This window comes from Ipomoea triloba, chromosome 1 (genome assembly GCF_003576645.1).
Source record: "Ipomoea triloba cultivar NCNSP0323 chromosome 1, ASM357664v1".
Lineage (NCBI taxonomy): Eukaryota > Viridiplantae > Streptophyta > Magnoliopsida > Solanales > Convolvulaceae > Ipomoea > Ipomoea triloba.
In genome coordinates, this window is record NC_044916.1 from 28,201,741 (window position 1) to 28,224,178 (window position 22,438).

General features: G+C 34.1%; 1 non-coding gene and 1 pseudogene across 1 annotated transcript; both read right to left on the minus strand.

Annotated features, from left to right (window-relative positions):
* Window positions 1-597: 597 nt before the first annotated feature.
* LOC116026143 lies at window positions 598-21,014 on the minus strand (annotated as a pseudogene).
* LOC116002538 lies at window positions 1,902-1,979 on the minus strand. The gene has a single exon (XR_004094494.1). It is a non-coding gene; the product is annotated as a small nucleolar RNA snoR28 (small nucleolar RNA).
* Window positions 21,015-22,438: the final 1,424 nt, after the last annotated feature.

Here is a 22,438-nt window from a genome sequence, read left to right on the forward strand (position 1 = left end):
CACAGCCAATTGATCATTCGTGAGAAAGTGCAACAATGGATGATCTTAGTTGTGCATGTTCGGAGTGCTGATCAATTGGCTGATTTGTTTACGAAAGGGCTGGGTAGGAGTAGAATTGAGTATATTTGTAACAAGTTGGGCATGATCAATATCTATGCTCCAGCTTGAGGGGAGTGTTAAAGAGATTAATGGGAGGTTGAGAACTCCTAGCCTAGGGTTTTTTGAGTTTGTGGTTATTTTCCTTCATTACTCTGTAGTAAACACACTTAAATATTCACTCTACAGTATTCTCTCTTATTAACTAACAACTGATTTTGGGTAAGGAAGAATTAGTATTTGAACAAGAGATGTGGGTACCTGTCAAAATTCAGATAGCACAAGTTAAGAGAAGGAAGAATCCATATATTCTTGACTCACTTGAATATGAGAGCCTGGAACATTTTTCCTGGATAGCTGCTTCAACATCAGCCACTCCAACTAGTACCTTTCCTGAAAATATAAAAGATCAAATCAATGGAATTCCCCACACCTATATTATAGATATGAAACTAACACAACATAAAACATGACAAATTAAGTGGTCAAAATCAAACCTACTGCAGAAAAATGAACTTTCTTAACACGGCAATCTGCAAGTTCTGCAGCACGTCTACATATTTCCAATGCACAACGAGCATCACCTGAAACAGCTGCCACCTGACTTTATATACAAAATGCACAATAAAATGATAAGTTTCTACAATCAACTCTGAAGAATAATAAGATGTCAGCTATCAAACATGTTTTAAAGCAGCAGAGTCAAACACATTAATGAGACCTTTCTTGAAGCAAATTCAATTGTAGGCTTTTCAAAGGCATTTATTCCATTTAGGCAAGTTGAAATAATCTCTTGAAGTTGCTGGTAGTTGTAGGGACCAAAGTATAGTCTTTGTATTTGCTATTCCTAAATTAGCCAAAATAAATAAATAGATAAACGAGCAGTTACATATTTTATCACAATAAGCATTTTCCATATGGGGAGAAACACAGAAAGGTATATATGCTCGCACCTATAATAGTTAGTCTTGAATGTGGCTTAGTAGGCCAATCAAGAATGTTGTACAGGACCTGTCATTAGAGGAGAAAGAATGATGGATATAGTGATATACAATTTCCAGGCTTACAGAAACCTAATGTAGGCTAATTCTGATGATCATAATTACCGATTGGTTCCTGGTTACTAGAAGATCAAGTTCATCAATAAGAAGAATACAGGGGCGGTTATCCTCATTGACACGCTCAGTTCCATTTGAGAATCTCTCATTTAAGAGCTTTCTTCCAACCAACTCTATCCATTTAATGCTTCATAAATAACCTGAAAACCATATAATTTTACTTGACTTGGGGAGAGTTGCCAGAAGAAGTGTTGATTTTGCTTTTTCAAGTTCTGTCAACTTGTGGGATCTTACATGCTCTGGTATTTTCTTTGCCCTTATTTTTTGAAGTTCGAAAATTCGCACCTTTCGTGAATTCTACAGTAATGATAGAGATTAGTCTTCTTCTTTGGGCTATATCAAGTATTGAGCTTTATAAATGCAAGCATACCACGGCCAATGGATGAGTTGGTAATTGTCTTCTATTCAATAAATTATGATTATTCTCCTCTTCATATTCTACATCATCTTCACTATCTGAGCCAAAAGCTTCAGCAGAATTCCACTCCCTATCACTCTCAGCTTCCTCACAATCCTATTGCATACATAAGAACCTCAATTACAGCAAAATTCAAGCCAATATTGATATAATATAATCTTAATAAACATTTGTTTTTCAATGATTCTTACCTCTTCGCAATCATCAATGTCTGCAATACGCTTGAAACTATGCCAGATTTTTCGATGAGATCTTACCTCTCCATCATCAATGTCTGCAATATGCTTGAAACTATGCCAGTGTATATCATATTCATATTCACATAGAAAAACGTCATCTGGAAAATTGTTTTATCTTTTTCTTCCATAAAAGATGTTCCACTTAAAATGCTCAATGCTCTTGGATTTGGTATCTGTTTTGGTGAATTATCAAGTGTCAGGTGTCAGATCTAAATCATCATAACAAAATCTTAATCTTAAATCATCAATCAATGCTCTTCATTCATGATAACAAGTATGCAATGGGAAACAAGATACAAATGGTAATCTGAAAACAAAAGCCAGGAGAAGCAAAAGAAAATTAGGAAAACAATTACAAACACCCACCAGAGCAAGTATTTAAGAAAATTACCTCAGCATCCGCAAAGTCATTCGTTCGATAGAGCTCTCTTCTTATTGCCACTCCTAAATTTTGCATACAGATTCTAATTCCCACTCCAATATTATTTCCCTCTCGAGGTTTACAATCATACAACATAAAGTCAGAAACCACATCTAAAAGCAAGTTTTGCATGTATATGATGCATCATTTTAGTGTTTATTGTACTTAAGGACAAGCTTGAGTTATGTAACATTAGGCTAAAAAGATGTAGCAAATACCATGGCATGATCCTAAAACTGTGTTTCAAGCCGGAGCTCCCTTTCTTTCAGTCATATCAATAGCACCTTTCTTTATCTCCTTAACATCAGGTAAGGACCTCAGTTGGTCCCCATTATTAACATCATAAACACTGATTTTATTGATAAAGAAAATATTGATAGTGTAACATACCTTGTCCCAAACTTTAAATCCCTTCAGCAAAGTCATCATCTACCTGAATTCCAACTTTGAGCCAACATTTTTGCTATCCTGTAAATCCAATCATATCGTACTCCTTTCTCTGGTGCATGTGAAGAACGCTTCTCCTAACAAGGCCTAGATATCAAAAGAGAAGTAATGCAAGGATAGCAAACAGTTTCACAAAATATCTTCCCTTTTTTCCAAACATTGCAACATTTTCAATTTTTCCACATAGGGCTGATTTGGATTCTTGTTCAAAAATGGGTATTTCTACAACCAACAGCCTATTTCATAATTTGATTATAAATTGAAAATCTATGCACATATCAGTTTATAATAACCCAAACATCTCATGGATGGACAGTATTTTATCCTGTCATCACCGGATAACAATAAGGAAAAACTAAAAAAAGATAAAGAAGGATGATGAGGACAATAATAATAATAATAATAATAATAATAATAATAATAATAATAATAATAAAAGAGAAAATCACAAGAATTATAAGAATTATAAGAATTATAAAGAGTAATGAATGGAAAACAGTATGCGAATTATTAGTGAAGAGAATGAGAGTGATGACAGAAGAGAATGAGAAAGAGGAGTTTGGAGGATAAAAAGGAAAAAAGATAGAGGAAGGTCAACAAAGAAAAAATGAGAAGGGATGAGAATGATAGTGAGTAAGAAAGGATGCAAAACATGAAGGACAAAAGAAGGAAAGAAAGAGAAACAGATAAGGAAGATGGGAAAGAGGAGAAGAAAATTAAGAAGCAAAAATAGGGGGTGGAATAAAAAGAAAGAACAAGATGAATATTAGAACGAAAAAGAGAATAAAACGATAGTAAGGAAAATGAATATGAGTTTAAGAAAGAGAAGAGAAAAACAGTAGCAGTAGACTAAAAAAACGAGGAGAAAGAGCTAGAAAAAAAAACTAGGAAAACACAAAGATGAATGAATATGAATAATGAAGAATGAGGGTGAAAATGATGAGAAAGATAAACGAAAAGAATAAAGAGAACAAAAAGAATAAGATGGACGAGGATAAAAGATAAAAGCGAAAGGAGGAGGACAAAAGGAGAAAGAAGGGGAAGAGAAACGAAAAAGATAGAGACAAAAACGAGAAGATATGATGAGAATGAGAGTGAGTAATAAAAAAAAGAAGGAAAGAAGTAGATCAAACTAACCACTAATATGTTTTCTAAGGTCACATACTTATCAAATTGAGGATTTTCTAAAATTCATGAAGGGAAGGGATGATGAGAATGAGAGTGAGAAACAGATAAGGAAGTAGAGTAGTAGGTTAAGAAATGAGAAGAAAGGAGAAAAGAAGAAGGATGAAGAATGAAGAATTTGAAGTAAAATATAGCGAAAAAAAAAGAGACATTGGAGAACATTTGAAAACAAGAAGTGAATAAAAGAAGATGTTATAAGGTATATTCATCACATATGGTATCCTGCATATTAGGAAAGTTGGAAGCTAGGGGTTTGAGGTAGTAGTATATGGGAACCTGTGACCATACCGTATGTCCTCCAAAATCATATACTCCCTCTGTCCTTAAATGGATGTCTCATTTACTTTTTACATGCTTTTTAAGAAATTAAAGTAAAGGTAATGTACTTTCCAATTATACCCTTCACTTTTTCACTTTTAGAAATAAAAGCAATAAAGAATGCAAAAGTCATAAGGGTAAATTGGGAAAAGTAGAATGATGGTGATGTTCAATTTTGGAAAGAGGACAACATTTTGGGACAAACTAAAAAGGAAAGTAAGACAGGTAAAATGGGACAGAGGGAGTATATAGGATGGTGTACTCTCCTCAAAAGCTTGTGGGACATAGAGCTGCCAGTCAAGGTATTTTCCTTAAATCCTTTGATGGTATTAGAGCCTTTACAATAAAATTTTTTTCCCCACTCCGCTGTCGCCACCGCCCACCTAGGAAGGTTCGCCGGCCGCCGGCGACCTAGACTGCCAAGTTCGCCGCCGTTCTGCCCGGCGAGTACACCTCACGCGCCGCCGCACCGCCGCGCCTCCTCCGCAACGCGGCGACCTCCGACCGCCAGAAAATTTCCCGGCCGACGTCTCCAGGCTCGCCTTGCTCCAGGGATCTCGGATCTAGTCTTGGTTTGACCACTGTTGCTTCGGTTATTGCGGGTCTTCAATCAGGTTGGTCTCGTACGCCCTCCGGTTACTGTTTTTTGTCTGTTTCTAATCTGTTTGGGCTCCATTTTTGGTGGGTATGGCTGAGAATAAGTCGATTATTGTTACTGATATTGTTCCTGTGAATTCCAAAATCACGGACTGTAAGCTTAATGATTCTAATTACTTAGAGTGGTCTCTGGTCATTAAGCTTTATCTCACTAGTTTGGATAGAAAAGACCACCTCACTGAGACCAAAGAGGATGCTAATTGGGTGAGGGATGATGCACGTTTGTTCTTACAAATTCGTAATTCTATAGATGAGAGTATTCTTGGGTTCGTTAGTCATTGTTCTTCTGTTAAAGAATTGATGAATTATTTGGAATACTTGTACTCTGGGAAGGGGAATATCCCTCGTAGGTATGATGTTTGCAAGTCTTTTTACCGTGCCGAGAAGCAAAATTTGTCTCTCACTGCTTACTTTATGGAATTTAAGAAAACATATGAGGCCCTTAATAAACTCATGACATTCACTGCTGACATTAAAGAGCAACAAAAGCAACGTGAACAATTGGCTGTTATGAGTTTTTTGGCAGGTCTTCCTTCTGAGTTTGACACAGCTAGGTCCACAATTCTTAGTACATCTGAAATCCCTACCCTAGCTGATGTCTTCCCTCGCTTGATTCGATCCGAGCAATCCAAGATACCCAAAGTTCCCATCCCACCTAGTAGTGCTCTTGTTAGTCGTAATCCTCACAATGGGAATGGTGGCAATTCCCAAGGGCACACTTCCGGTCATCCTCACAGTGGGAACAATGGATATTCCCAGGGGCGTACTTCCACCATTGTGTGTCACTATTGTCAAAAGCCAGGGCATATAAGGAGGGACTGTAGGAAGTTGCAAAAGGATCGTAGGAATTCTTCTGCCAATGTTGCATCTACACCTGAGGCGTCTTCCAAGACAATCATGGTCTCTGCTGATGAGTTTGCCAAGTTTTCTCAATACCAAGACTCTTTGAAACATTCATCCTCTTCAGTCACTGCTATTGCTGACTCAGGTAACACGACCTCTTGTCTTCTCTCATCCTCATCCAAATGGGTTATAGACTCGGGTGCCACAGACCATATGACAGGTAATTCGAGTTTATTTTCCTCCATTTCTTCTTCTCCACATAGTTCCTCTGTCACCTTAGCGGATGGATCCACCTCCCATGTACTTGGGTTTGGCTCCATTACGCCAATCCCCACGCTCCTTTTACAATCTGTCTTGCACCTCCCTAATTTCTCGTTCAATTTGATTTCGGTCAGCCAGCTTACCCGTGCTTTAAATTGTTCTGTTACGTTCTTCCCTGATCATTGTTTGTTTCAGGATCTTATAACGAAGAGGGTTATTGGTGAGGGGCGTGAGCCTGGGGGTCTCTACATTCTTGACACCGCGAGGTCGAAGTTGGTTGCTTGTTCGGGTGCTGTCACTCCAGTAGATGCTCATTGTCGTTTGGGGCATCCTTCCCTCCCGTTGTTAAAGAAATTGTGTCCACAGTTTCATAGTTTGCCGTTTTTACATTGTGAGTCGTGTGAATTTTCTAAGCACCGTCGTGTGTATTTGAGTCATAGAGTTAGCAAAACATGAAGGTCAAAAGGAAAGATAGAGAGAAACAGATAAAGGAAGATGGGAAAGAGGAGAAGAAAATTAAGAAGCAAAAATAGGGGGTGGAATAAAAAGAAAGAACAAGATGAAAAAGAGAAGAAAAAGATAATGAAAAAAAAAGAGACAATGGAGAACATGAAGGAAAAAAGAAGGGAAAAAACGAAGAAAAGGAGATAGAAAAAGGGAAGTAGAAACAGAGAGAGTATTCTAATAAGAAGAAAGAGAATGAATATGAGATTAAGAAAGAGAAGACAAAAACAGTAGCAGTAGACTAAAATAACGAGGAGAAAGAGCTAGAAGAAAAATAGGAAGAAAAAAGACTAGGAAAACACAAAAGATGGAGGAATATGAATAATGAAGAATGAGGGTGAAAATGACGAGAAAGATAAACGAAAAGAATAAAGAGAACAAAAAGAATAAGGTGGACGATGATAAAAGATAAAAAAGCGGAGAAAGAAGGGGAAGAGAAACAAAAAGAGAAGAGTGAAAAAGAAGAGTTTGGAAAATAAAAGAAAAAGAGATAGAGAGAAACAAAAGGTTAGAACGAAAAAGATAAGAAAAAGAGAGTTGAGGAGAATGAGGAGAAGTAAAATATAATGGAAAAAAAAAAAAGAGACAATGGAGAACAGGAAGGGAAAAAAAAAAGAGAAAAAAAGAAGAAGAAAAGGGGAAAGAAGGGGTAGACGAAACAAAAAGACAAGAGAGGAGTTTAGAGAATAAAAAGGAACAAAGATAGAGAGGGAGAGAGAAGGTCAACAAAGAAAAAACGAGAAGGCATGAGAATGAGAGTGAGTAAGAAAGGATGGAGAACATGAAGGAAAGAAATGGAAGAAACGGATAAGGAATATGGCAAAGAGAAGAAGAAAATAAAGATGCAAAAATAGGGAGTGGAATAAAAAGGAAAAACAAGAAGATGAATATTAGAACCAAAAAGAGAAGAAAAAGAGAGTAGAGTAGAAGGTTAAGAAATGTGAAGAGATGAAGAATTTGAAGTAAAAGATAACGACAAAAACAAAAGAAACGACAGAGAACATAAAGGAAAAAGAAGGGTAAAAAGAAGAAAAGAAGATTGAAAATGAGAGAAAGATAAGAAGAAGAAGAAAAGAAAGTAGAAACAGAGAATGTATTCTAATAAGAATAGAAAGAGAATGAATATGAGGTTAAGGAGAAGAAAAAAAGAGTAGCCATAGACTAAAAAAAGAGGAGAAAGGGCTAGAAGGAAAATACAAAGAAAAAAACAAGGAAAAACCAGAAGATGAAGGAATATGAATAATGAAGAATGAGGGTGAAAATGACGAGAAAGATAAATGAAAAGAATAAAGAGAACAAAAAGAAGAAGGTGGATGAAGATAAAAGACAGAACGCAAAAGGGAGAGAACAAAAGGAGAAAGAAGGGGAAGAGGAAACAAAAAGACAAGAAAGTGAAAAGGAGGAGTTTGGATAATAAAAAAGAAAAAAGATAGCGACAAAGAGAGAGAAGGTCAACAAAGAAGAATTGAGAAAGGATGAGAATGAGAGTGAGTAAGAAAGGATAGAGAACATGAACGAAAAAAGAAGTGAAGAAAGAGAGAAACAGATAAGGAAGATAGGAAAGAGAAGAGAATTAAGAAGCAAAAGTAGGGGGTGGAATAAAAAGAAAGAAGAAGATGAGTATTAGAACGAAAAACAGAAGAAAAAGAGAGTAGAGTAATAGATTAAGAAATGAGAAGAAAGGCGACAGGATGAAGAACGAAGAATTTGAAGTAAAAAGATAATGAAAAAAAAAAAGAGACGATGGAGAACATGAATGAAAAAAGAAGGGAATATAAGTAGAAAAGGAGATAGAAAATGAGAGAAAGATGAGAAAGATAAGAAGAAGCAAAAAAGGAAGTAGAAACAAAGAATGTATTCTAATAAGAATAGAAAGAGAAAGAGTAGCAGTAGACTAAAATAACAAAGAGAAAGAGCTAGAAGAAAAGTTGGAAGAAAAAAACAAGGAAAAAACGGAAGATGAAGGAATATGAATTATAAAAAATGAGGGTGAAAATGAAGAGAAAGATAAACGAAAAGAACAAAGAGACCAAAAAAAAGAAGGTTAATGACGATAAAAGATAGAAAGCAAAAGGAGGAGGACAAAGGGAAAAAGAAGGGGAAAAGAAACAAAAGACAAGAGAGTGAGAATGAGGAGTTTGGAAAATAAAAATGAAAAAAGATAGAGACAGAGAGAGAGAAAGTTAGCAAATAAAAGATGAGAGAAGGGATGAGAATGAGAGTGAGTAAGAAAGAATGTAGAACATGAAGGAAAAAAGAAGGAAACAAAGAGAGAAACGGTTAAGGAAGATGGTAAAGAGAAGAATAATAATTAAGAAGCAGAAATAGGGGTGGAATAAAAAGAAAGAACAAGAAGATGAATAGTAGAACGAAAAAGAGAAGAAAAAGATAGTAGAGTAGTAGGTTAAGAAATCAGAAGAAAGGTGAAAAGATGAAGAATGAAGAATTTGAAGAATAAGATAACGAAAAAAAGAGACGATGGAGAACATGAAGGAAAAAAGAAGGGAAAAAAGAAGGAAGAGAAGATAGAAAATGAGAGGAAGATGAGAAAGAGAAGAAGAAGAAGAAAGAAAGAAAGGAAGTAGAAATAGAGAGTATTCTAACAAGAATAGAAAGAGAATGAATATGAGGTTAAGAAGGAAAAGAAAAAAAGAATAGCAGTAGACTAAAAAAACGAAGAGAAAGAGCTAGAAGAAAAATAGGAAGAAAAAAACAAGAAAAAACAGAAGATGAAGGAATATGATTAGTGAAGAATGAGGGTGAAAATGACGAGAAAGATAAATGAAAGGAATAAAGAGAACAAAAAGAAGAAGGTGGATGAGGATAAAAGATATAGAATGCAAAAGGAGGATGACAAAAGGAGAAAGAAATGGGAAAACGAAACAAAAAGACGAGTGAAAAAGATGAGTTTGAAGAATAAAAAGGAAAAAAGATAGAGAGAAAGAGAGAAAGTCAACAAAGAAAAAACGAGAAGGCATAAGTATGTGAGTAAGAAAGGATGGAGAACATGAAGCAAAAAAGAAGGAAAGAAAGAGAGAAATGGATAAAGAAGATGGAAAAGAGAAAATGAAAATTAAGAAGCAAAATAGGGGATGGAATAAAAAGACATCACAAGAAGATGAATATTTGAACGAAAAAGAGAAGAAAAAGAAAGTAGAGTAATAGGTTAAGAAATGAGAAGGGAAGGCGAAAAGATGAAGAATGAAGAATTTGAAGTAAAGATAACGGAAAACAAAAAAAAAAAAAAAAAAAAAAAAAAAAAAAGAAGAGAGAGACGATGGAGAACATGAAGGAAAAAAGAAGGGAATAAAAGTAAAAAAGGAGATAGAAAATGAGAGGAAGATAAGAAAGAGAAGAAGAAGATGAAAAGGAACTAGAAAAAGAGAGAGTATTCTAATAAGAAGAAAGAGAATGAATATGAGGATAAGAAAGAGAAGGAAAAAAGAGTAGCAGTAGACTAAAAAACAAGAAGCAAGAGCTAGATGAAAAGTAGGAAGAGAAAATCAGAATATGAATAATGAAGAATGAGGTGAAAATGACGAGAAAGATAAACGAAAAGAATAAAGTGAATAAAAAGAAGAAGGTGGATGAGGATAAAAGATAGAAGGTAAAAAGAGGAGGACAAAAGGAGAAAGAAGGGGAAGAAAAGAAGAAAATTGAAAAGCAAAAATAGAAAGCAAGGTTGNATTCTTGAAATCAAATGTATTGTTAAAAAAAAAAAAAAAAAAAAAAAAAAAAAAAAAAAAAAAAAAGAGGAATAGAGACAGAGAGAGAGAAAGTCAAGAAAGAAAAAACGAGAAGGGATGAGAATGAGAGTGAGTAAGAAAGGATGGTGAACATGAAGGAAAAAAGAAAGAAAGAAAGAAAGAGAGAAATGGATAAGGAAGATGGGAAAGAGAAGATAAAAATTAAGAAGCAAAAATAGGGGGTGGAATAAAAATAAAGAACAAGAAGATGAATATTAGAACGAAAAAAGATAAGAAAAAGAGAGTAGAGAAGTAGATTAAGAAATCAGAAGAAAGGCGAAAAAAAGCAACAATGAAAAATTTTGCCATGAAATTCATGACAAATGTATGCTTTTGATATATGGAACTTGCCATAATATATCATATTCACACTTCAATAAGAGCTTTCTTTTTCTATTTACTATAATACAGCTTCAACAACGAATAATTAACTTATTATGGGCATGAGTCGCATAAAATAAATCATGGAGAAAAACTAACTTGGAGAGAGTGTTAATCATACCACACTTTCAGGAACATTGTTAGGCTGAAGAAGAGAAAAGTTGCCACTCCCCCATTCTTTTCATAACACAGCTCTACCTGAAAAAATAAATAAGTTTGACCCTATCAATAAGTTTACAAGCATCACTTAACGTAAAATGGGATAAAAACATAAAACTTAAATCATTTTAACCTTCATATTGTAGTCACACCCATATATTAAATGCGAGATAAAACTATAATATAAAAATGCACAAAACCTACTTGTAGAGCAAGAGCCTTTTTGTTTATCAAATTGTTATCATTCTCCGGAACATGTTTCATTCTCAAAGAAACATTCATCCAAGCAGGTGCAGGTATCTCAAATAAATCCTGAAAAAACAATAAACAATTTAAAAACTGTTAGTTACTAATATAACAATGCTTCATTGCTTTGCAATAGTTTGAAATGTAAGTTGAAGGAGATTAAATAGAAGATGGCAATAAGAGGAAATGATAGCGGCAATGGGGAGCTACTTTGAGCATGGAAGTATCAACAGTGAACTTGATACCATCAGCCGCTGCACGTGATCGAGATAGTACATTCCAGTTTTCAAACCCTGCGTGTCTGTGTAAGTAAGGTAGTCGATCAGAACACAGAGACAAATCAGATCGGAGATATGAAGTGATATGAACTCAGACCAAGCATAAAAATGCATGGAAGTAAGCTTTCCAAAATTGGGTTGGTCCATATGGATGTTAAGGCTTTGGCTCTCTGGTCTATGTAGCATCCACGATCAGCAGCCATATCAACCAAAGTCCTTTGCTTGATCTCCACACAGTCCTAACATGAGTACATTATACTCTATATTAGCCAATGAATAGAGAGAAGAATATGAAAGAATAAAATGGATGAGAAAATTACTTGTAGATTAATTTAAGCTCGTCAGGAATTTCAGGGATTTTCTGCACAGATCCAACCTCGTGTATAATCTGGTTCTTAAGTGGTGACCAAAGACCCATCTCAGTTAAGTCATGAAGAAGATGTTTGTTTACCACAACAAATCACCATTGTCAAAATACAACAGTAGTTAGAATTGGATAGGCAGCAAACTGAAATGTGAACTAACAGAATCTGGTGGGCAAAGAAACCTTAGCACTCTGCAGCTGTAAATGTTGGAAGTGTATGGCTCCAAGCATTCATTATTTCCAAGAATTTGGCTTGTTGAAGCAGTGGGCATTAGTGCTGCAAGAAGGGAATTCCTTACTTCATTCTTTTCTATCATTGCTCGAAGAGCAACCCAATCCCATTGATTTGAGGGGGTGACTCCCCACATATCTGGCTGGAGGGTACCCTAAACAATAAAATCAATCAATTTAATCATAAACCTATCTACGGGTGTAACCATTGCAAAATCATATATAAACTCTGGCAAATTTAACTTACAATGACTACTCTAACTGATTAAAGCAAAAAAAAAAAAAAAAAAAAAAAAAAAAAAACTGCAGTGTACTAGTCACTTAAATGTCTAAGCAGAAACACTAATATATACCTTGCTTATGGGACTACCCTCATAGGTTTCATAGAGGGCCTTCCTCCTTTGCAGCCAAATCAGAAGAAGCTTTCAGAGCATGGTAGTATATTGTTTCAAATATTTCTTTGTTTAGATCCTTAGCCTGCACATCAGAAGATGTATCAGAACAAAAGAAATAGTGCATCAAGAAGAAGGAATTACTGTTGCATCAAGGTAGTTCACCTCTGGTGAATAAAAAGCCATGCCGAGTAAAATGAATGTGTCAGCCTTGGACACCAATCCCAATGAACCTGCGATGCAAATTAGAGTTCTTTGCAGTTTCGACGGGATAACATCAATAATTTTGTTCAGGTTTGTTGTAACTATTGCAGTAACCCTGTATTAGTAAGGAGGAACACATTAGCCAAATTTATAAATTATAACATCAAGAAAGATATGAAGCAATTACTTATGGAACAAGTCAAACCTCTGCCAGTTGTCAAAATCAAAGTATCGATTTATAGAGCCTCTGCTTCCAACAAGCTTAGATGGTTGTGAGTTGAACCCCCTACAAGATAAGAAGCAGGAAGTTGATTGAGAGAACATGTCTTTCTATTTATTAAACAGTAACAACACTAAATATGTATCCTGTGGACTCAAGTAAATTACCTTTTCCCTGACAAAAGGTGGCAAAGCAATTGAAGCCAGATTGCAGACCACAGTTCCCGTTGGGCTTGTATACTCAATACACAAGTTAGAAGACTTAATAGAACCAAGATTCTGCTGGTTGCTTTTTTTGTTGCAAGAGTCTTAGAACATTGAAAACAAGGTTAACTAAAACCTAAAATGCAAATGAAAAATCAGATCAGGTCTTTAGCATATAAAGAGTAAAACTAACCTTATATAGCATGTAGGGAGTACCAGTTTCTATCTGAGACTTCAAGATTTCAAACCAGATATTTTGTGCTGGACTCTGTTATTACAATGTTAATTTTTTTTTTCTTCTTAATAATGACAGGAGAATTGCTTAATGGATCATAATTTGTTACTGGAACATTCTCTTTAGGAAAGAACTTCCTGACGATTTTTTTCCTGACCAGCAGGTGAAACCAACAGGGTAGTCCCCATGAGTCAATTTCGGGGTGGTTTGACGAAAATATGATCAGGAAGCCATTAATATGTACCTGCCAAAAAAAAGCTTTACTCCACCTCTATGCTAAGCTTTTCCATCCATTGCACAAAAGCCCAAGGTTGACTTAAAACAACGTAACCCTAGAACAAAAGCATGTTAGCAATTAAAAGGACTGAAATCCACTTATAAACTAAAGAGAGTACTTGAGAATTTAAAAAATCCATTTATAAACTAAAAAGAGTGTTTCAAAATTTTGAAAATCCTTTTCTAAACTAAAGAGGATAATTAAAAATTTTAAAAATCATTTTATAAACTCAATTCCATTCCATTATTGTCCATTTATAAACTAAAAACAGTATTTCAAAATTTTGAAAATCCTTTTCTAAACTAAAGAGGATAATTAAAAATTTTGAAAATCATTTTATAAACTCCATTCCACTCCATTATTGTTTAAGATTATTGGTAATCAACAAAAATCTATTACAACTGTGGAGTATAATTGAATGACATTAGTACCTGCGAAGCTGAATGAGATCTGAACTCTTCTCAACCGAACTGTCAAGCTTCTCACCGCATTCTCAACAAGTGCTGTGGTATTAACTCATTCTTACAATTAAAAAGGCAAAGGGGTGGGGAAGAGCTTCTGCCTTGTAAAAATATGCTGCAATATAAATTTTATTTGACAAAATAAAACTCAAACACCAAAAGCATTTCTAGTTGTTCTGTAACATGAATTTCCTCTAATATTAATAATTGTGGCAATCAGAAAATAACACAATGTAACTAATGTCAGCCCTTCCTAGCATCACAAAGAACTGATAGGTTAACAGTTAGCTTGTAAGAAACCAACAGAAAGCATTACAGATCAACTAGGACATAGATTGTAAATGAGAAAGAAAATAAAATTACAGCACATTACTTACACAAGAAAAATTTTTGTTCCATCCAACTCCCGTTGAATTTTCAACAGCTTGTCAGCTTCCGCAGGATCCTGAAAGATTAAGAAAGGAAAGGAACTTAAGCTTATCAGCAAGTGATATAAATCAATCAAGCAAAGGGTTCAAGATGAAATTAGTTATCACTGATGACATTAATCTGGTAATAAGAAAAATGAACTAACTAGACACCTGAAATTTATTTAGAGCTTCAAATAAGTAAGGCCATTTTTGAGTACTATCAGATTGAGCAGATCTCCATGTGTCACCAAAAGTTTTTGGTACTCATCCACGTCCTATAAATAAAAAAAGTGCACATAAAAATCAGCACTTGATGAAATGAAACATCTCTCACAAAAATTACAAAAATCAACAATAGAAAATATATTACCTGATTTAGCAGTGAAAAAGCACTTCGAACCGGGTAGTGATCATCCATAAAACCCAACACACATAAGCCATTACGGTTATATGAATGCACCTTGTACTCTATTGCATTAAAAAAGTAAATGTTAGCTTTCTATGAATCATACGATATCATTCCGATATACATTTATTTCATGCATCTGTTAACTTAAACCATCAGAAAAGGGAAAAACAGATAGAGGGATCACATAATTAGGCATTCAAATGTGGATAAACAAAATAAACTAAAGAGAATACTAACAGACCCCCCTTAAGAATATTGACATTGATCCCTATACGGTAAACACAACCCTATACAGTAATTTCAAAAACAGCCAATGGTAATTAATAGAGAAATCAAACATAGAATCTAGCACTATACAGTAAACACATCTAACATTTAGAGAAGCTCAAATTCATTAATGAAAGAGTATAAGGGGTCGTTTACTTCATTTCTCTGTTTTTCCATTTCCAGTTTTCCATTTCTCCATTTCTCCAGTTTCCTTATCCATTCCTCCCTTCCTCCATTTTTTCATTTCTCTAATTTTTTTTATTTTATTAAATACAATCCTCCCATATAGGCATATAGCATTTGTACATATCTACAACAAAGATGATGATAATAATAATAATAATAATAATAATAATAATAATAATAATAAATAATAAAAATAAAAATAAAAATAATAAAGATAATAATAATAATAATAATAATAATAATAATAAAAATAATAATAATAATAATAAAGATAGTAATAATAATAATAACAATAATAATAATAATAATAATAATAATAATAATAATAATGATAAACAAAATAATGATAATGATAATAATAATAATAATAAAGATAAAAAAGATAATAATAATAATAATAAAATAATAATAAAGATATTATAATAATAATAATAAAGATAAAAAAAATATAATAATAATAATAATAAAGATATAATAATAATAATAATAATAATAACAATAATAATAATGATAATGATAATGATAATAAAGATAATAATAACAATAATAATGATAATAATAAAGAAAATAATGATAATGATAATAATAAAGAAAATAATGATAATAATAATAATAATAATAAGAGGAGAATAGGCAATACAAAAAAAGCAAGGAAGAAGTGAGTCACCAAGCAGGTTTTGAAAAAAAAACCTCCAGGTTAGCATAGAACTTTTCACCCGTGTTTTTCCCAATTCTCCAAATGAAGAACTCCAATTTATCTTTCTCCAAAATTATACACAAATGAAAGAATGGAGGTGGAAAGCTATGTTTGAGAATTAATTTTAGTAAACAAGTTTTCCATTTTCATTCTTCCACTTCTCCAATTCTATGTTTTTTTCAGAAAATCCTCCATTTTTCTATTTACTAACGACCCCTAAATCACAAAGGTGATTTACCTCAACTTCCTTGTAGAACTTGTAAACCTCTTCTGCATAGGTGATTTACCTCAACTTATTACGGGCCTGAGTTGCATGAAATAAATCATAGAGAAAAACTGGTTTGGAGAGAATGTTAATCATACCACACTTTACCTCCCTTCCTTGTCCTTTGTTTCCTTTGTTCTCCTAAGCATTAATGGCCTAAGTGCCTTTATCAGTTTCAATGCTCTCTTATCACCGATCTTACACAATACTTATTTTTTTAGGAAACATGATAAGTGGAGCACTCAGATGAGGAAACATACCTGCAGTGGAGTACCAGTGAGACACCACCTGCAATGTACAGACAATGTGAATGCAGCCCTAGCACTCACAGTTCTCCAAGACTTTATGGTGTGTGCTTCATCCAGTACAATTCGATGCCAATCAACTTTATGGAATATGCTACTCCCCCCATCCTAAATCAAAGTTAAAAACTGGTTAATCAAGGTAGTCCATAACAAGTAGCATTGGGCATAGAACCAAACGAACAGAATAAATACACTTTCAAGCCCATGGGAAAACATTGATACTGATCTGGAAAACATTGATACTGATCACTTACAGCCTTATATGCAGCAGATAGAAGACCATAGAGGTTGTCAAGACCACATCTGGTTCTGCTATCACTCTAGGGTTTACTTATGTACCCACCATTATGAACAAAAACAGAAATGCTATCTGGCTTTGAATGGGCTTCAAGTTCATCCTGATATAAGAATTATAATCAATATCAGTCACATTTTCATGTTGAAATTAAGCAAAAAAGGGGCTACAGACTAGCAAACACACCTTCCATTGACCAAGTAATGCCATAGGACAAACAATGAGAGTGCCACCTTTAATCCTTCTGTTCCTAGAATGCTGAGTAATAGCCATATCCTCAGCAAGTTCTTGATTACCCTTGCCCAGCCTAGCAAGTATTAGAGCAATTGTCATTACAGTTTTCCCCAGGCCCATAGCATCTGCAGATTTATTTTACAGAGAAATCAATATATGCAACAACAATAAAATTAAAAAGAGAGAGAGAGAGAGAGAGAGAGAGCCCAGGAGACCCCTAGTGGAGGCCGCTAAAGGAGAAAAAAATTGCCATTCCCCCATTTTTTCATAACTCAGCTCACCCTGAAAAAATAAATAAGCTTGACAATAAGTTTACAAGCATCATTACAACACATAAAATAAGATAAAAACATGGAACTCAAATCATTTTAACCTTCATATTGTAGTCACCCCCATATATAAAATGCTGGATAAACTTATTTTCAACTTCCAAATCCCATGGAGGCTGAAAGCTAAGCAAACAATGCAAGTTTTAATAGTCTTGTAAATTATAAAAGTGCAGCTATCATGTACTGAAGTATATATAATGAAGATAATATAAAAAAATGCACAAAACCTACTTCTAGAGCAAGAGCCTTTTGTTCATCAAAGCGTTATCGATCTCCGGCACATGTTTCATTCTCAAAAGAAAAATTAAATAAAATTACAGCACATTACTTACAAGAATATTTTTTGTTTCATCCAACTCGCTTTGAATTTTCAAAGGCTTGTCAGCTTCCGCAGGATCCTGAAAAATTAAGAGCGGAAAGGAACTTAAGCTTATCAGCAAGTGATCTAAATTAATCAAGCAAAGGGTTCAAGATGAAATTAGTTATCACTGATGACATTAATCTGGTAATAAGAAAATGAACTAACTAGACACCTGAAATTTATTTAGAGCATCAAATAAATGAAGGCCATTGTTGACTACTATCAGATTGAATAGATCTCCATGTGTCACCAAAAAAATAGTGTCAAGGCTGATTACAATCACAGCTTCAGGCTTGATTGGCTTCACAGTAGCTCTCTTCTGAGAAGGAGGCTTTCTAGGCACCTCCATTTGCAGCAGCAACTCCATCCACATTCACAGCACCAATACATTTCTGCAGCAAATCAATAGAAAGGCAGGGGACAAGTTCTTTAGAACTTCAGATTTACAGCAGCAAAGCATGATGATGGGGTGGGGGGCATGGCATACAATAATTAATAATGGGTCCTAAGCATCATTTAACACTATTGAATAGGGAAATTATAGCTACCAACCCTGTTCTTGTCAGCTGCTGCAGCTTGTGCATTAGCCAGTAGCTGTGCACAAAATGTGACATTACACTATATCCCTGCAAGCAATAAATCCACCCACTCCTGCAACAAAGACATTCAATATGTGACAACCACAAATAGCTAGCTAAATCAATGTATCAATGTATATAATTATAAACAATATAATACCAGCTGGTATAATTACTGAATCAGATCCACCACACAGCATCATATCCTGAAATTCTTAAAGCATTAAACAATATAAAGTTCAATTCTTCAAGATATATTCGTCATTTTAACCACATTAAAATTATCAGTAAAAAGTTCATGTTTTAGGAAGTAGAAGAAGGAAGGGAAAGAGTAATAAAAAGACGAAGAAAATTTGGAAAACGAAAGGAAAGGAGAGGATAAATTTTATATATATATATATATATATATATATATATATAAGGGTGAAGAGAATAATGTGGAAAAAGAAAAAAAGAACACTTGAAAAAAGTAACTCAAAAACGAAAACAAAAAGAAAACTGAAAATTAGTTATTAAAAATATAAAAATACTAAATTATAAAATGAACTTTGAAAATATATTATGAAAACTAAAAATATGTGAAAAGAAAGTTAAATAAAAACAAAATGAACGATTAAAAAAAAAAAGAAAAAGGAAATTAATGCAGAGAATAAAAAACGAAAAAGCATAAAATAATGAAGAGAAAAAAGAACCCCCCCCCCAAAAAAAAAAAAGGAAAAAGATTAATGCCATATGTATCTTAGTTGTTGCTTGTTTCTTCATGTAGGATAAATAATATGTTTGTAGGATATAGGGAAAATAGCAATGAGAAGCAAGTGAACTAATGGCGAAAGCCTTGCAGCGATGCACAATCCATACCATGAACAAACAGCTTGGGGAATAATCTGCCAAATAAGGGTGAAATATGCATACAAGTGGCACAGAAACAGGAGTGGATTTACTGATTGTGTAGACTAGAGAAATTACCTCACCAAAGGCAAGAATAAGAGTTCCTGATATTAGTATAGCACCCCATGCAGGCAGCAGAGCATCAATAAATATGGGCAGGGCGTTTTGGATAAGAGAAAAGAATTAGGACACAAAATAATCAAGAACAAGCAGGCATTAAAAATTATCGCAAAGAATAAAAACCATTAGTTCGCTTGCTTCTCATTGCTAGCAGTGAGAGTTGCAGTATAAGTCTTTCTAGATGAACCTTCAGCTGCTGCCTTTCTACGGAGGCTGTTCTTTTCCTTCACCTCTTCTTTAGTGTCAAGGCTGATTACAATCACAGCTTCAGGCTTGATTGGCTTCACAGTAGCTCTCTTCTGAGAAGGAGGCTTTCTAGGCACCTCCATTTGCAGCAGCAACTCCATCCACATTCACAGCACCAATACATTTCTGCAGCAAATCAAGAGAAAGGCAGGGGACAAGTTCTTTAGAACTTCAGATTTACAGCAGCAAAGCATGATGATGGGGTGGGTGGCATGGCATACAATAATTAATAATGGGTCCTAAGCATCATTTAACACTATTGAATAGGGAAATTATAGCTACCAACCCTGTTCTTGTCAGCTGCTGCAGCTTGTGCATTAGCCAGTAGCTGTGCACAAAAACCCCTTGTGAGGGGGCGAGTCACCTGAGGAAGCTGCTGCTTGCCTTCAGCCCCTCGAAGGTAACCATATTGCCAATATCCCCAAGTACCCGGTGGTTCCATCCCTCTGCCGCCATGTTCTTTTGCTTTATTCCCCAGCAACGACTCCCTCAACTGCAAATCTGCAATTCATTTACGTTAGGCAAGAAAACACCAATATTTCTGATCTACAAAGACAAATGTCTCTTATAAAATTTCATCTTAATTACTCCATCAAATAAATTGAAAGACTCTTTTTCATACATCAAATCAGAAACACTTTAGTAAATCATGAAGACAAAAATCAAAAGAAATGCATTCCATTACGAGTAACAAACACCCAAAAAATCTGACTTTTTAACAAAGAATATTTCTGTTCTGATCTATAAATTACTCCAAATCAAATAAATGTACAGACTAATTGGCTTTTAACACTTCTTGTTTTCATACATCAAATCAGAAAAATTGAAAGAAATGCATTCCATTAGGTAACAAACACTCAAAAAAAGTCTTTTTAACACAGAATGCTTCTGATCTATAAGGACAAGAGTCTCTTATGAATTTTATCTTAATTACTCCAAATCAAATAAATTTACATAGAATTTGACTTCTAACAGTCTTAGTTTTCATACATCAACTCAGAAACACATTAGTAACTCATGAAAAGAAAGATTGAAAGAAACCCAATCAAGACACCAGTATGAAATAAATCGGACAAATTGAAAGAAACGCATTCCATTATGAAACAAACACCCAAAATGAAAGGCTTTTTAACAAATAATGTTTCTGATCTATAAGGACAAGAGTCTCTTATGAATTTTATCTTAATTACTCCAAATCAAATAAATTTACATAAAATTTGACTTCTAACAATCTTAGTTTTCATACATCAACTCAGAAATACATTAGTAAATCATGAAAAGAAAGATTGAAAGAAATCCAATCAAGACACCAGTATGAAATAAATTAAACAGTTCATGAGCAGTCAACAACTCTGGATTAGGTGAAACAAGTCCAAAAATCGGAAAGGAAAGAAAATCAAGACGCAGAAATAACCTTTCTGGGTGTCTGGCCGTCCCTCTCTCTCTCTGAGATCATTCTCAATATGTAAAAACAAATGAACAAGCCCGATTAGATCCTCCTCCTCTCTCTAAGATCTTTCTCAATATGAGATGGCGCCCGGCGCCCTTTTAAAGCTGTGGAATGGCGTTCAACGGTCTTATGTTTTTGAAATCACCGCCATCTAAGGTAGCCCTGACTTGTTATACCATGGACCAGGGTCCACCTCCAAGGTAGACCCTTGTCCTAAATTTTTTTTTTTCAAATGCCTTAATTTTTCTTCTTTACCATTAGTTTTTTTTTTGGAATGTCCACGAGGTGTCCTGAGCAGACCCTTCTAACAGGAGGCACCTTTAAGCCCGTACCAGACTAATCCCCGCTCGCACCATTAGTTTAGTTTACTTTCTGATATTTTAATAGTTTTTTATACGTAATTTTAGTTTCCATTGAATTTTTTCATTTGTGATTTTGTACTTACATTTTTTTAAATGACTTTTAGAGGTATTTTTTAAAATATATAATTCTTTTACAATTTACATAGGTGTATTTTTTGAGTTTTTAGTCTTCTTTTCCCATTTATCAATTTGCATGATTTTGTACTTATATTTTTTAAAAATAACTTTTAGAGGTAAAAAATTGTGTGAAATTGTATTTCGAATCTTTGTCCGTGAAATATGTCGGGTGAAGATTAAAATGTAATATTTATACACAAAAGTATAATACTAATCAGAATAAAATATTTATTATTTATATGAGAAATTGTAATACTTTTACATTTTGATTTAAAAGTATTACGTTGTCTTTTATAAGTAACAAACATTTGCCAACATCACTTATAAGGGAAAATGTAATACTTTTAATGCAAATTTTAATACTTTTAGATCAAAATGTAAAAGTATTACATTTACACTTTCACTTATAAGCAATAAATATTTTATTTCTGATCTATATTATATTTTTTCATATAAGTAATACATTTTCATATTAATATGACTCGACCCGACTCGTCTCGCGGTCAAAGATCTGTGAGAAGGTCTCACATAAGTGTGACTCATTTTTAAATGCGTTCGTAGAGTTATTTTATAAAAATTCTCCATAGCCTTTTCCTTTTCTTTTTTTTTTTTTTGTTTAGAGCTAATTTTTATTTTTATTTTTAATTTCTTTCATATTGTTAAAGTTGATTAAGCAAGTCAAACTTTGGTTGAGAAGAGGGAGGAAGTCAGGTTTTAGAGAGACAACAGCCATATATGTAGAATAAGAAAAAGAGATATCGACGACTGCGAGTGGCGGAAACCCTAGCTAGAAGTAAGGCTAGCTCTCATGGCTCCTCTTAAGGAGAGTCATTTGCACTTTCTCAAACTCAAGCCGACGCATCATCTCATCATGTGGCTTCATGACCTCAATCCAGTCACACCGTTTCCTAAGGGCAAGTTTAGTGAGCCAATCAACAACAAAGTTATTCTCTCTAGGCACGTGGCTAATCTTGACTTCCCAATTTCTCAAAATCCATTTCTTACACTCTCAGAT